At 34.9% G+C, this 13,008-nt stretch overlaps 1 pseudogene; it reads right to left on the reverse strand.

Annotated features, from left to right (window-relative positions):
* Positions 1-1,142: 1,142 nt before the first annotated feature.
* Positions 1,143-2,120, reverse strand: LOC116420119 (annotated as a pseudogene).
* Positions 2,121-13,008: the final 10,888 nt, after the last annotated feature.

Raw genomic sequence — 13,008 nt, forward strand, 5'->3', positions numbered from 1 at the left:
TGCATAAAATAGAGAAAAGAGGGTCAAAGAATTAGGCTTACAGATTAAAAAGCTAGAAAAAAACAAATTAAAACACCCAGTCAAACATTAACTTGAAATTTTAAAAATAAAGAAGAGATTAATAAAACTGAAAGTAACAAAAAACTATTGAATTAATAAATAAAACTAAAAGTTGGTTTTGTGAAAAGAAAACAACAAAATATATATAAATCTTCAGTAAATGTGATTTAAAAGAAAAGAGGAAAATTAAATTGTTAGTCATAAAATGAGAAGGGAGAGGTTGCCACTAATGAAAAGAAAATTAGAGCAATAATTAGAGTTACTTTTGTCCAACTTTATGCCAATAAATCAGATAAATGAAATGGAAGAATATCTTCAAAAAATATAGCTTACCCAAATTAACAGAGGAAGAAGTAAAATGGTTAAGCCATCCCATTTTAGAAAAAGAAATAGAATAAGCTATTACTCAACACTCTAAGAAAAATCCCCAGGACCAAATGGATTTACATGTAAATTCTACCAAATATTTAAAGAATTAACTCCAATGATATATAAACTATTTGAAAAAATAGGGATTGAAGGAGTCCTATCAAATTCTTTTCATGACCCAGACATGATACTGATACCTAAACCAGGTAGGTTGAAAACAGAGAAAGAAAAATTATAGACCAATCTTCCTAATGAATATTGATGCTAAAATCATAAATACAATATTAGCAAAAGATTAGAGAAAATCATCACCAGGATAATACACTATGAGCAAGTAAATTTTATACCAAGAATGTAGGGCTGATTCAATATTAGGAAAACTATTAGCAGAAAGAACACTGGGAAATGAACGTAAATGGTTTGCATTTTGTTTCTCTTCCTGGGTTTTTTTTTTAACCTTCTGAATCAACTCTTCCTGTACAACAAGAGAACTGTTCAGTTCTGCACACATATGTTGTATCTAGAAAATACTGTGACATATTTAACATGTATAGAACTGCTTGCCATCTGGGGAGGAGGTGGAGGGAGGAAGGGGAAAAGATGGAACAGAAGTGAGTGCAAGGGATAATGTTGTAAAAAATTGCCCAGTCAGGGTTCTTTTCAATAAAAAGTTATAATTATTTTTTTAAAGTTTTGAACTGAGATTTTAGAATTTATTTTCTTCTTTGAAATTTCATAGTTTCAATGTCTCTGTTCTGAGATTTTAATGAATGAGAATGAGAATATTTTTTCTTTTGAAAATATTACAACAACTGAGGATCTGTGAATCACTACTGATTAAAACAAAAGGACTTACTGTTGGGTAAAATGAACTAAAAATTGCAGACATATGCATAATCCACTGGCTTGTATCTTTAGATTTTTCCATTACAATAACAAAGATCGAACTAAATGAATTAAAGCATACAAAGGAAATCATGAGCAACAAAGATTACTTTAGTGGCTCTGGTTTCTGGGGTGGCAATAGGGTTGACACAAGTGTTATGAAGGTATTGGACTTGCCATTTGTGTCTGAACAAAATAGATACCATGTAGCCACTGGAAATGGCCATAAATCCAGAAATACCACATCGTAAAGTGTCTTCCACATAACAAGATTGAAGTTGTTATGGCATGCCAGTCTATTGAACAGTATCCAAGGTTCTTCTTAAGGTGACTGAATGTGTTGTTCCCAGGGCCAGTCACATGGAGAGGCACAACTACATCTACCAACAAATTGAGTACCCACATGAAGACACACGATGGAACAAATGTATTTGGGGCTTTGGCTTTGAGCTTGTCCCATTTGGGGTTGTTGGAACTGACTGTGATGGCCTGGAAGACACTCAAGAGGCAGGTATTGCAAAGTGAAAGTCCCTGAGAAACTCTCTGCAGATAAACAATGATTTTGCATTCAATGTCACTCAGGAAAATTTCCTGGATACACACTTGGGTTGCTGTGGGAACTCCCTGAAAAGAAGCATTATAATATGGGAAAGGAACAAATTAACAAAAATCGTATCTATTGGTCTTATCCTTTGACCAGTGATTAAATTAAAGCTATACAAGAAAAGGAGTAAACCATTCCCAAAGATTCCAATTATAATCCGAAGCATATGTAAAATGCAGAGGATATCATTCTTAGACTGCATTCTTTTATTCCTCTAGGACAGAATGATATTCTAGATCCAAAGTGACCTGGGAATGAAGAGAGAATTTTCTGTTATAAAACCGGAGTTCAAAATCATATTCTGCACATTTCTTACCAATGAGTTGATCTGCATTACTCCTTAGTTATTATAGAAATAGAGAGTTTTAGAAAATATTTTACTCCCACTACTTTTCTAATTTTTTTTACATTCTTGGTGTAAGTATTCTTATCTTGAAGTATTGTAATTTTTTTTAAATGGGGATTTAATTCTATTTTCTGTCTCATGTGTTTATGTATTTATTTGATTGTATATTTAGGTAAATAGATTTGCCTTTTTTTTAGAATGGCATTGATATTTCATAGATCACATAAGACTAGACTCATAAGTTCAGATCATTTTTTTTTTATATTGATTATTTAAAAGTAAAAAGTAAAATAGGAAAAGGAGAAAATCTTGCCATGTACACTTTAGAATGCAAGAAATGATTTATATCAAGCAATAAATTTTCTTATCAAGAAAACTCTATATGATATATATGACACATGTTCAGAAATAACGTCTTTTCTTTCCCTATAGTAGTTTTTTTTATTTGTTTACTGCTGTGTACTTTTTAATTTTATTTCTCCCCTTTAAATGCAGTAAAATGCATTTCTCAATTAAACAAAATGTAACACTATAATGCAGACAATCATAGCATAGTAACTTCAGAGATTCTTAAATATTTATTGCTTTTCACTGTAAAAATTTTTATCTGAATATAAACTGAAGTCATGGTTTTCCTAAAGGCAAAACAGAAATGTTAGCTGTGACAGAAGAATGAAAGATAAAGAGATAAATCTGATGCACATGGATGATAGGAAAACACTGCTTACATAGAGGCCACAGGGACAAAATTAAACATATCTAGATCAATCTTAGCCAGAAGAAAGCTTAATAATTATAAGTTATTGTTGATATTGCTATAGTAATTTTACTAATATTTGCATTATAATAAAATTATGTCAAATAATTAAAATCATTGAAGAAATGTGTATTTCCTAATAAATTGGTGGAATTAAATATGAGCTCATGGCCAAAAGATTAATTTCAAAATTGTTATCATCATAATGTGAAGAAGAAAATGTAAAATTATATTGGACTTCTTTGCATTGCAGGATATGTTCCTGTTTCTGTCAATTAAATTTCTGTGCCCCTGAAGTCCATTTCATCTAATTTGAATGTCCTTGCCACTTGACCATGATTCATGGACATCCAGGGTACCTGAGGCATTTAGGCAGAGAACTAAATGCTTTTTCCATTAGTAAAAATAAATTTTACAGTGTATGAAGGTAGAGCAGCTAGATGGCTCAGTGGAGAGAAGTATCCCTGAAGTCAGGAGGACCTAAGTTCAAATCCAGCCTCACACATTTAGTAGTTACTAGTTTTGTGACCCTGGGCAAGTCATTTAACCCCCTGGCCTCAGCACAACATTAAATGTAGGAAGTCATTGATTCTAAATTAACCATGATTATTAGAGTGTCAGAAGTTAGATTCCTATAAAAGAATAGAGACAAAGGAAAGTCAGAAAGAAAGGAGGAAAACTTCATTGAGAGTACCTTCCAGTTAATCAATCAATGGAAGCTACATTGAAATCAAACAGGAACAAAGGACAACCAGGGAGCAGAAGAAGGCAAGAGAGGGAACTAAATAGCAGGCAGAGAGCCTAGGCACTGAAATGCAGCCCCAATAACTTCCTTTGACTGTGAAAAACTCACACAGTTCCCTTGGCCTCAGTTACCTCACCTATAAAATGATTGCTTTTGGTCAACTTCTCTGACTTCCTTTAAGCTCTATAATCCTCTGGAATAGAGAAAGGGATCAGACTATGGAACTTTTACTTGAACAATCCCAATAGGACACCCCAGCCTGGAATCCACATTATTTTCAGTCCTGTTGCCTGTGTGAGGGAAAAGGATAGAGGCCACAGGGAAGGGCCTGAAGGCACTGTGTGCAGCAGCCTGGAGTCTAAGCCCAGATTGCTCTGCCAAAGCACCTTCAGATAGGCTCTCAACTTGCACAGCTCATAGTGACATTTCTCATACATTCAGCCTGAATCACAAATCAGAGTTTCTCCTTCTCCTGAGTTAAGCTCAGGCTCAAAAGTTCTAACTCCTTGCCTGATAAATTGAGAAAGGGAACAATCAGGATGTCGTTTTCTCCCAGCAGTGTTTCAGTGCAGAATCTGCCAGCATCTGAATCATAACCAGTTGAGCACTGCATCTCCATCCACTCCTTTTAATCTGGTTGGAACCACTTAAGAGGGAGCTAAAACAGAGATGCCTGAAGAGTGGTGAAGAAAAGCTAATATGTCACTGCTATGATCTAAAAAGGAATAATCCCTATTCTGGCAGCATCTGCCACGTCTCTTCTGTATCCCAAGAACTGAAAAATATAACTTTTCCCTAGATGAGATTTCTAAGAATCTGATCTCTATGACAAAGATGGAGAATTACTCACCAGTCTGATCTGTGTTGTCAAAGAAGTGGCTACAGTTGTGATTGTATGTGCGTGTATGTAAGTTTGTGTGTGTTTGAGGGTCTGTGTGCACTTGTGCAAGTGTGCATGTGTGATCTGTGGGGATGGTCAGGCCTGGAGTTATAAGCACAGCCTGTTCTGAGCTCATCTCCCCCAAGAACCTCAATTACTGTCACCTCAAAAGCAAAAGTTGGCAGAAGGAATCTGTCATGTCATGACATCCCTTAATCTCAAGTAAAAATCCCCAGCAGTTATTAAAAGTGACTAATTAGAATCTCTAAAGGAGTAACATTTTACATGGTGGGGAGAAACTTTTCTTTGGCTTAATAATATGAAAGAAAGAAATACAGAGAGTGATTTCTATGCATTATTCTGCGGGAACAATTTCCTGAAATCTAGTGATTTACCACAAAAATTCATCAATTCTAGTCTTTCTGAAAATAATTTTAATTAATTGAACACTTTATTGTAGAGACAAATCTTTTGATAGTCAAAGTAACCAATTTACTTCTATTGTGATTTATTAATAGAATATGATAATGATGTAACTTTAGGAGTTTGCTTAAAAGAAAAATGTAGGTTACTCATTGAGAGAAAAGTAGAGGCATTTAAATTGGCTGTATTCCTGTGTGAGTGTTGGGTTTTTTTTTTTTTTTTTTTGGCTTATTGAGTTTTTGATATTGGGAAACATACTACAATGGTAGAATCCTTACAAAGTGACAAGACAGTTGCCTAATTTAGCATGGTACTTAGCAAATTCTCTAGCTCACTAATGTATTTAAGTACTCATTGGAGTTCACACTTTTGGGAGATTCAGAAGTCAGTATTCAGTATGAGATTCACAAGTCAGAAACCCACAATCCCTACCTGTCCAAGGAGGAGTCAACCTTTACACCAAGCATAAAAACAGTTTCAGTGAGCCATTCAGGGTCAGTTCAGAAGAAGCCACAAATGGGAGTTGAGTTAGAGCCAGAAGTCACTTCAGAAGATTTGAAAGCCACGAGTTGGAGTTAAAGCAGAGGCAGAAGCAAGGACAAGCTACAAGAGCTCTTGGAATCAAGGAAGGAAAATATAAGTGTTTAGATTTTATCAGCTGGCTGTATTTGAAGTGATTATTACTCAGAATTGAAACTAAGGCTACCTCCTGAAAACCTCCCAAGAAATTGGCTCTACAGAGTACCATCTTATATTATAAAAAGAAGAACACTACACTATAGACAGGAGTTTGTAATAGGAATATAAGCATAAATCAAAGGTTAAACAAATTTAGGAGAATTAATCTATCTAACCTGCACTCTTGCTTAGTCTACCTGTACTGTAGTTAGAAAAACATGACTGAAAGAGCTTGCATGACATGATCCAGGATTAGGAGGATAAACTGAATAATACTTTCTATTTCAAGTCCGATTTCTTAAATTACATAATGTCCTCTATTTCTTCTATCACCTGGTTATCTGATATTTGAATAAAATTTTTCCAGTTTTTGTAATTCCTCCTATCTTTGCTTTGCTTAGATTTAATGGATCCAAAAGTCTGGATTGACAGTGAAACTCTATCAGGATTCATTTCTCCTGTACAAAAATCCCAGCTTTGAGGCTCTATGATAATGCTTATTTAATAAGAGAAAGTTGAAATAAAATTTAACTTCAATTGGAGCACGAGGCCTCATGAAGATTCCTTCATGATACCCAATGGATCATGGAGAGAGCAGGATGGGAAAAAAATCATCTAGCCTAAACAGAGCAGGTCCGCTTGACTGAAATGGACACTTTCATTGAAAATACTAGCATCACTAGCATTACTGCACTCATCTTCAGATATGCAAGAATATATGTCACAAATAGTGGTAGGAAAAGGCTCTGTCTCCAGGATACTATAACTTGGCCACAAAGGTAAGGGATAGGTGTACAATCAAATCGGTGGTCTATGCTATCTTATCCAACAGTAATTCAAGGACCATAAAACATAACAGACATTCCAACACTAAGGTTCAAAATTCGGGCACATGGTTCGGTTATGGCACATGGTTAGGTTATGGCACATGGTTAATTAGCTTTAATAGTATTAACTTAACCTCTCTTGGAGCAGCTTAGATGTCATTGACATAACATGTGAGTTATGATCAAGGAAGATGGACATATTAAAAATGCATGTTAACAATCTCAAAGAAAAAACAAAAGAACACTTAATCTGTTGTTAATAATAGCTAGATAGTGATTTTGTGATGCAGCCTTTTGAAATTAAAGCTTCTATTTTCTGTCGATAAAAAATGATGCTCATAATATTTTTCAAGCTTTTGGTTAAAAAACTGGATGACACATTTAGTGAGTAGTAACAATACATATATTATGCGTTTTTGTGAATGTATGTTTTTTATTCTTTATGTTGTTTTTAAATTTAGAAACATGCCAATAGTATGGAATAAATGAATGAAGATCGGTTGGGGATTAAATTGATATAGCCTATTTATGACACTTATCCTACACTCTATACAAATGTCTATATTCTGTAGAGAGAGAAAGATTAAAAAGAATTTTAATGCCTTTAATCTAGAATTAAGAGAAAATAAAGGCTGAATTAATAGTTTGCTCTTGTTTATCTTTCCATTAATGTTGCTTAGGAATGTTTCTTCCATTAATCTGAATTCTATACTTTTCATTAACATTTTTCTTGCAAATATTTTCAAGTTATTGAATTCTTCTGAGATTTGTGTTGAGTTTCCTTCTCACCATGCCACATTTTTGTTGAGATTATATTAGGATGGTTTGCTAATTTTTCTTACGTTTATAACTTTGAATTTCACTTAAAATTTGACTTTCATCACCTTTTGGTAGAGGTGGTGGAGGGGTAGACTATCTCAAGTTTTGGGCTTTATTGTGAAAATTATTGTTATTTCTTTGTTTCCCTGTGGTTTTCATAACTAGCTCTTGCAGTTTGTAAGTTTTTGTGTGATTCTAAGATTGTATAAGGTAGAGAAAGGCACGGTCCGTGTTCTCTTTATATGAGTTCTAAAACTTAATTTGGAAGAGACTCTGTCCTCCCTAAGGAATACAGGCAATTGTGCTTCTCTCTTGCCCTGAAACTTCACCAGCATCTAGGAATGCTACTCCCTCTTTACTCCAAAGTTAAACCAGAGCCCTTGTCTCTTTGTGACTCTAATTGCTTCTCTCCATCCAAAACCTAGAACTCAGAATTGGGCACTGGGGAAAAGAATACATAACACATATTTCTGCTTCTGACAGAAGTTATCTTTGGATGGAAATGGCTCTACTAAAGAATGACTCTACTAAAGCACAGAATAAAATTTGATGCATTATTTTAAAGTCATTTTTGAGGGAGTGGTGAGAAGAGGATGCTCTAATGCAGTGTCTACTCTGATTTCTTGGATCTGCCATCTTTTTAATTAAAAAAATTATTATTCAACCTAATTTTTTCTGCTTCTGCATTTTATGAATGCTTATTTTTCATTCCACTTCTCTGATCCTTTATTTCTTTGGAAATCCATTCTTGTGTGCTCAACTCTTATCTGCCTCAGTCATTACTTCTTTGAAAGCTGTTTTATAAAATCATTCTCATACTGTCTTTTTACAAGATGGGTTTCCCATTTATATTATCAGTAACTTTCCAGGAATTATGCATCACTTCATAAAATATCAAAACCTCTTTTCATTTTGATTGCTTTACTTTTTCTGGCACAAATTTTAGTATGAATTCATTCCTTTTTGTTCTTGTATACTTTATTGCTAGTTTCCTTTTCTGATTATATGATACTCATATCTGCTCTGTCTTACAAATTTTATTTCAAATATTTTTTCAATATTATTCTTTCTTTTATGGTTAATTTAATTGCTACCTCCTATTTTCCTCCTCTCCTATGGCGATGACTTTTTATTTTACATAGTTCTCTGAAGTTGGATAGCCTCATGTTCTTTATAGAATTGTGTCATGAGGATCAAGTAAGAACCTGGCAGAGTTCCTGTACAAAAGTATTCCTGTGGAATAAAGGATTTAATACATTTTATCTTACATCTCCTTCAAACAAGATGTGTTCCCTTTCTCACATGGACCCTCCCTCTATGCTACAGTAGGGTTTATTGCAATAAATAAGTAAAATTAAGCCAAATAAATTCTTGAACTTGCTCAAACCTGAATAAGTATTTTATACCCAAACAATCAATTTACTCTATGACCTCTTGGTCATGTATAGCAGAGCTCAATGGCATTCTCAAAAGCCAAAATCACTCATAGTTGCAGAGTTAGGACTTATACACCCTCAGAAAAATGGATGTTTCAGAGGGTGAAAACACCTCTATTCTAGACAGCTGTCCTTACCTTGAAGATCAGAACATTGGATGCATAAAGAGAACTATTTAGATTGGGTTGGAACCTCAGAATTTGATTGGTCCTATTCCATATATATTTTTTTCAGAGAAAAAATAAAAATAAACAGAATATAAAGAGCTTGCTCAGTAGACACACACACCAAAATCTTGGTAGTGTGACCAGAAATCGGACCTTGAATCTCAGAATCAAAATTAGCTATTCTCATTTTACGACAGCAAATGAACAGCCACGCTTTTAATGTCAATACTTTTCAAAGTATTGCTTCTTTCTCTCTGTCAGTCTCTGTGTAGCTGTCTCCTTGCTCTCTCTGTGTCTCTCTGTCTCTCCCTATCTCTGCGTGTGTGTCTGTCTGTTTGTCTCTTTCGCTCTCTTAGTCTCTTTCTCTCTCTGTCTCTGTCTCTGTCTCTCTGTCTCACTCTGTCTTTCTTTCTGTCTCTCTGTCTGTCTCTGTGTGTGTGTCTGTCTTTCTGTCTGCCTCTCTGTGTCTCTGTCTCCCTATCTCTTTGTGTGCTTACAAACTCCATTTCTCCTTTCCCTTTTGAAAAATGTCTGAAGAATTGAGATATATTTTAGGAAGAAGGAAAAGCTTATTAAATATCACATTAATATAAGAGAAAAAAGGATTAGGAAAGTGAAAAGTTATTGGCTATATGTAAAGAACAGAGACACAGTGCTTGGGTCTGTGATTTTCTAATAAAGAAAAATAACATTTAATTTTTTTCTCACATATGTATTTAAATCTGTGCAAACCTTAATCTCTTTAGTCATTGGTTCTTGACATTTGTGTCTCTTGAACTTGGTGACAATTAAGGTGTCTTCCATGAGGGATAGAAACACAATTTGGAATTTGTACCAACTGTCATTTATCATTGCTCTTTTTGCTTTGTAAAAAAATTTATTGGTTTGGTGGACAGAACCATACGACTGAAAAAGCAAAATACTCATTTCCTGATGAAAACAAATTTCACTTTGACTCCAGATGTCCTCTTTCACAAATAAAAGTTTTGAACTGAGGACTTCTGGCTAAGATGGTTGAGAGGACACACGTATCTACTTAAGCTCTGCATTTTCTCTCAGAATTTATTTCATGACAAGCCTTGAAATCAGTGCTTGACTGAAAAAACTCAGAAATAATTACCAAGAGAAGACATCCTTGAAATTTGCCAGAAAAGATCTGTTTTGCTCGAGGGCAGGGATGGTTTTAGATGGGGCACCAGCTGAGGGCAGGCAGCATCAGAAAGAGCCAGGCAGGCAACTCATAGCTGAGCAGACCAGAGGGTGATGGGGTGTGACCTCAGCCATCTCTGTGGGGAGAGCTTTACTACAGTATTGGATACTTTGCCCTGACAGCAAACCTGTAGACAAGCAGAAAAGCTAAAACACAGAGGGTGAAGACTATAACCCTGAAAATCTAGAGTCTCTTAGGACCTGGCCACACCCACCCACAGTGTCTCAGTACACACTCAGAGTTTCAGAGCACAGGCATAGCAGAACCATTGTTGTCCTGCTAATGCCTCGCTGCTGCCTCCCCCCACAGTCTGTAGAGGAAGCTCAGTAACACCATCCAACCTCCCACGCACACACAAAAAGAAGACCATTTGTTTTTCTTGTTAGTTTGTTTTCTTTAACTCTTCCTTGACAAAATGAGTAAAAATTTAAATGGACCCTAACCATTGATAGCTTCTATATGGATAGAGATCAGAATTTAAACCCTGAGGAGACTAAAACAGACTGTCTCCAGATGAATCTCCAAAGGAGGATATGAACTGGCCCTCAACACAGATGAATCTCATACAAGAAATTAAAAGGCTCACACATGAGAGCTACAAGAAAAGTGGGAAATGGAAAGGAAGCTTGGCAAGAGAGTCTGGATAAGTCATCCCACTCATTTAAAGACAGAATGGATAAAGCAAAAAAAATTTTAAAAATCCTTGAAAAACAGAACTAGTGAGTTGGAAACAGAAAATAGCTCTCTAAAAAATAAAATTGGCGAAATGGAAAAAAATTCCATAGAACAAATCAACTCATTTAAAAACGTAATTGGACAATTAGAAAAATATTAAAAAGTGAGTGAAGAAAATACATCATTGAAAATCAGAATCGAACAAATGGACTTGAATGACTAAAGGAGACACGAGAATCAGTCAAGCAAAACCAAAAAATGAAACAATGGAGAAAAATGTCAAATACCTCCTTGGGAAAACAACAGACCTGGAAAATAGGTCTAGCAGACACAATCTGAGAATTATTGGACTACCTGAAAATTATGATGAAAAAAAGAGCCTGGGCACTATTTTCCAGGAAATTATCAAAGAGAACTGCCCAGAAGTTATAGAAACAGAGGGTAAAATAAAATTGCAAGAATTCATCAATCACCGACTGAAAGGGACCCTAAAATCAAAACACCAAGAAATATAGTGTCCAATGTCCAGATCTATCAGATGAGGAAAAAAATACTGCAAGCTGCTAGAAAAAATCAATTCAAATATAGAGGAGCCACAACAAGGATTACCCAGGATCTAGTAGCATCCACATTAAAGGATCAAAGGCCTGGAATATGATATTCTGAAAGGCTAAGGAACTTGGTATGCAACCAAAAATAATTTACTGAGCCAAAATGAGCATCCTTTGCATGAAAGAAGATGGACATTCAATGAAATAAGCAAATTTCACTTATTTTTTATGAAAAACAAGAACTAAAACAAAAGTTTGATCTACAAATATAGAATTCAAGAGAAACCTAAAAGGTAAAAAGAAATCTTGGGAACTATTTTTCTGCTATAAAGACATATAAAGAATACATGTATAATTTGTTCTAGAAACTAGAGGTGGAAAGGACATTGTGCCAGAAAAAGGTTAAAGTAGGGGTACTACATATCACAAAGAGGCAAAGGAAACCTATTATATCTGAGAGAAAGAATGGAGGGAATGAACATAGTGGGTATCTTATTGCTATCTGTTTTGGCTTTAAGAGAAAATTGTAGACATATTCAATTTATGGTGAAACTTCCCACCCTCATTGAAAAGGGAGAAGGGAAAATTGAAAAGGGAAGGAATAAGCTAAGTGGAAGGGAATAGGAAAACAGTGAGGGAAAGGAGTAAGATAGGGGAGGAACTCTAAGCTGGGGGTAGGGATACTAAAAGGGAGGGCTGTGAGAAGCAAGTGATGCTCACAAGTTTATATACGGGAAGGGGATAAGGAGGAAGGAAGGGAGAAAAGTATAAACAGGGGTTAACAAGATGGCATGTAATAGCAAACTGGTAGTTTTAACCCTAAATGTGAATGAGGGTAAACTGCCCCATAGAGAGGAAGTGGTTAGAGAATGAATTAAAAGCCTTAATCCTACAATATGTTGTTTACAGGAAACACAGCTGAAGCAGGAAGATACACACAGTAAAGGTAAAAGGTTGTAGCAGAATCTACCATGCTTCAGGTGAAGTAAAAAAAGCAGGGGTAGCCATCCTGATCTCAGATCAAGCAAAAGCAAAAATTGATCTAATTAAAAGAGATAAGGAAGGGCACTATATCTTGCTAAAGGGTAGCATAGATAATCAAGCAATATCAATATTAAACATATATGCACCAAGTAGTGTAGCATTTAAATTCTTAAAAGAGAAATTAAGAGAGCTGCAAGAAGAAATAGACAGCAAAAGTATAATATTGGGTGATCTCAACCTTGCATCCTGAGAATTAGATAAATCAAACCATAAAATAAATAAGAAAGAATTAATAGAATACTAGAAAAGTTAGATATGATAGATCTTTGGAGAAAATGAAATGGACACAGAAAGGAATACACTTTCTTCTCAGCAGCTCATGGAACCTATACAAAATAGACCATATATTAGGACATAAAAACATCAAACTCAAATGCAGGAAGGCAGAAATAGTAAATGCATCTTTTCAGACCATGATGCAGTGAAAATTACACTCAACAGAAAACAAGGGGAAATGGACCAAAAATTAATTGAAACTAAATAATCTCATACTAAAGAATGATTGGGTAAAACAGTAAATTGTACACATAAT

The sequence above is a fragment of the Sarcophilus harrisii genome, chromosome 6 (assembly GCF_902635505.1).
Source record: "Sarcophilus harrisii chromosome 6, mSarHar1.11, whole genome shotgun sequence".
NCBI classification, from domain to species: domain Eukaryota; kingdom Metazoa; phylum Chordata; class Mammalia; order Dasyuromorphia; family Dasyuridae; genus Sarcophilus; species Sarcophilus harrisii.